We start from the raw sequence: 3,575 nt of genomic DNA on the forward strand, positions 1-3,575 counted from the left end.
AAAATTATATTTTATAGATGCATTACATTTATATACATGAGAAGTATCCAAACACATATTCAATCTGTGAAGTCCTGGGAAAGTGAATTCAAAACTGAAATATTTACACAGAGGACTCCAAGAAAAGCTTTATGTAGGTAAGTCAGCAGAGTTCAGTAGAATGAATTGCATCTAGAATTGTAATGGCATGTTATCATGAGTAATATTTTGACATTTTCAATTTGACTCTCCTCGCAGTTCTTAGGGATGCGAAGATAAGCTCTTATAAATATGTTTTATAATAAATTCATATAAATTTCAAAATGTTTATCTTTCAGAATAGTATTATCTCAAAGAAGTACACTTTATATAAATAAGTAGCAAATAATTAAATCTTGAGTCTAAATTATATTTGAGTTCTTTCCCTTCTTAGCTCTGTGTTGTGACCAATTCTCATACATAAGTGAATGATTAATTGACTTCTGACTCGTTATCATTTACTCTGATTTACAAGATTCTTCTTTCACACATTAACAAAGTAATGTGATGCTCTACTTTTAAGAGGGAAGGGACTAGAAAGAACAGTTCCACTCTGTAGTTCAAACTAAGAAAAATTTAATCTTATTTATCATGTTGATTCCTGGAGACTCATGACTGTTAGAGAATATCTCTAAAAACCCTAGTTAATCATCATTTGTTTGTTTTAATCTTACCACCTCTATTCATAATTGTCAAACAATGAAATATGAGTAATAACCCTTGGTACATACAGTTGACTAAGAGTTTGATAATGAGCACTTGCATTTTTTTTTCAGAATTTCACTTAGTCATCAGGACAAAGCACATTTCATAAAGTTCTGGTCCAATTTTTTTTGTCTTTTTCTTGTTGGTTGTTTTTTGACAGGATCTCCCTAGTCACAGCCCACCTGGAAGTCACAGTGTGAACCAGGGTCACCTCGATCTTGTAGAGATCCACCTACCTCTCCTTCCTGTGTCCTGGGATTAAAGGTGCAGGCCACCACGCCCAGCAAGTTCTGGTCAAATTTTTAAAGGATGAATTTAAAGTGAATTTTCAACATGTTCTACATACATACCGCATGCAATTATAGACATTTCCCTACAGAGCTTTTTGTTTGTGAATAATAAGTCAATTGTATGTAAAATAGATATTGTACTTTTAAACAAATTTTTAAAAGAATTTAGGAGTTTCAAGAGCTTTGAAAGTAACCTTTGTCTCTGCTTCAACTGCAATTTAGACAGTATTCTGATAATTCACTCAGAACATTGATCGTAGCCTCACTCCCTGCAGAAGGCAGACATGAATAATAAATTATGGTGTTTGTGCATATTTAAGATATAATTTCAAAATACATTTTAATATTTCACTTCAAGAAGCCAATAGAGACTGATGAAAACTGATACTTCAAAAAAATTAACTTCCTCTCCAATATTTAAATTTTTGCTATTTTAAAGATTTCAGTAATTTGTATACAACTCCATTATCTGTGATATCCAATTACAACTTTCAAAATATTTCTAATATTCTGTTTTCTATGTTAATAAAATCAATCAAAAAATTGTGATTAAGGATTCATTAACACGTTGATGGTAACATTATATGAATGTTATAAATTATAGAAATTATATGAAACATACTTTTTCTCATAATTGCAGATTTACACGAACCACTTTCCTGTCATCTTCCTCTTGAGAATCATGCAAAATGAGAGCTTTGTTACAGAGTTCATACTCCTGGGGCTTTCACAGAATCTGAAAGTTGAGAAAATACTATTTGTTGTATTTCTGTTGGTCTACCTTGCAACCATTGGGGGTAACATGATGATTGTGGTGACCATCACCTACAGTCCTGCACTTCTGGGCTCCCCCATGTACTTCTTCTTGGCATTCCTGTCCTTACTGGATGCGTTCACTTCTTCTGTTGTCACACCCAAGATGATGGTAGACTTCCTCTCTGAGAGGAAGACCATCTCATTTGAATGTTGTATAACACAGCTGTTTGCTGTCCACTTCTTCGCTGGGGCAGAGATGATTGTTCTGGCAGCCATGGCCTATGACCGCTACGTGGCCATCTGCAAGCCCTTGCACTATTCTTCCATCATGAACAGGAGACTCTGTGGCACTCTGATGGGAGTGGCCTGGGCAGGGGGCTTTTTGCACTCCATCATACAGATTCTCTTCATTTTGCATCTACCCTTCTGTGGAAGGAATGTTATTGATCATTACATGTGCGATTTGTTCCCATTACTGAAGCTTGCTTGCATGGACATATGCCTTTTTGCCTTTTTTGTGTTTGCCAACAGTGGGGCTATCTGCATCATCATCTTCTCCTTGTTGCTTGTCTCCTATGTTGTCATCCTGTTCAATCTGAGAGCCCACAGCTCTGAAGGAAGACGTAAAGCTCTCTCCACCTGTGGTTCCCACATTACTGTTGTTCTTTTTGTTATTTATCCCATGCATATTAATATATGCACGACCTTCATCTGCATTCCTCTTTGAGAAAGACTTACTTATATTTGTCAATGTCCTGACACCCTTATTCAATCCTATGGTTTACACATTTAGGAACAAGGAAATGAAGAATGCCATCAGGAAACTGTGGACGAGATTGGTGTTGGTTTCTGAGCAATAATGAAGCATTACAGTGGCTGTGCTGGACCATGAGTGACAGCACTTCCTTTGCAAACATCAGGACCTGAGCTTGGATCCCTTGTATCCTAAGCCAGAAGCCAAGCATAGCAGAGCATATTTAAACAGTGCTGATAAACTGAAATAGGTGGATCCTTGGTCCTCACTGGCCTGATAATCTGTCCAAAACCCAGGTATCTCACATTCCATTCAGCTATCTTGTCCCAAGGAAAGAAGGTAGAGTGAAATGAATATGTCATACTATAGTACAACCAAATTTAGGTACTTGGTCATGACTTTAAAGGCAGGGCTAGGCCTATGATGCTTACAGAGTGAGCTTATACCTCCCACTCTTAATAAAGAGAATAGAATCCAGAGGACTCACCCAGATCTAAAACTGCTTTTCACAAGAGCAAGTTGAATAGCATTTTAATTTATGTGGTGATTTAATAGTTTAATGCCGTGTAACCACATCAAAGTAATTACAAGTAAATATCAATATAAACTCCTCAAATTGAGTCATATTTTATGAGAAGTCATAGGGAATCATTATGCTCTGAATATCAAATAGAATCTTCCTGAAATTCATTCATTTTAACATAATTTTCCCTTCACAACAAATGGCACTATAACATCATTTGAATATTATGGACAAAAAATGCTGTTTTCTAATATTTTGTATATTACTCCTAACTTTCTGAACCACAGTGCATAAGAATATAGAAGATGAATGAGACTGTACCCATCATCTACTAGAAAACACATAAAGAATTAAGATTATCTCAAGATATGATACGATTTTAACACAAAATAAGTCCATAAGTTTTCAGTGTTCACACATAATTTCATGAGCAGCTGGTAATGTATAACTATAAGGAAGTCTAAGTTTTCATTATGTTTTATCATTCTTTGATGCTTCTGAGTGCTATCGTATTTGGTAAAGAATAATA

General features: G+C 35.4%; 1 pseudogene; it reads left to right on the forward strand.

Annotated features, from left to right (window-relative positions):
- The first annotated feature begins 1,692 nt into the window (after positions 1 to 1,692).
- LOC103734237 lies at positions 1,693 to 2,629 on the forward strand (annotated as a pseudogene).
- The last annotated feature ends 946 nt before the right edge of the window (positions 2,630 to 3,575 follow it).

This window comes from Nannospalax galili, unplaced genomic scaffold (assembly GCF_000622305.1).
Source record: "Nannospalax galili isolate Female #2095 unplaced genomic scaffold, S.galili_v1.0 scaffold2736, whole genome shotgun sequence".
NCBI classification, from domain to species: Eukaryota; Metazoa; Chordata; class Mammalia; order Rodentia; family Spalacidae; genus Nannospalax; species Nannospalax galili.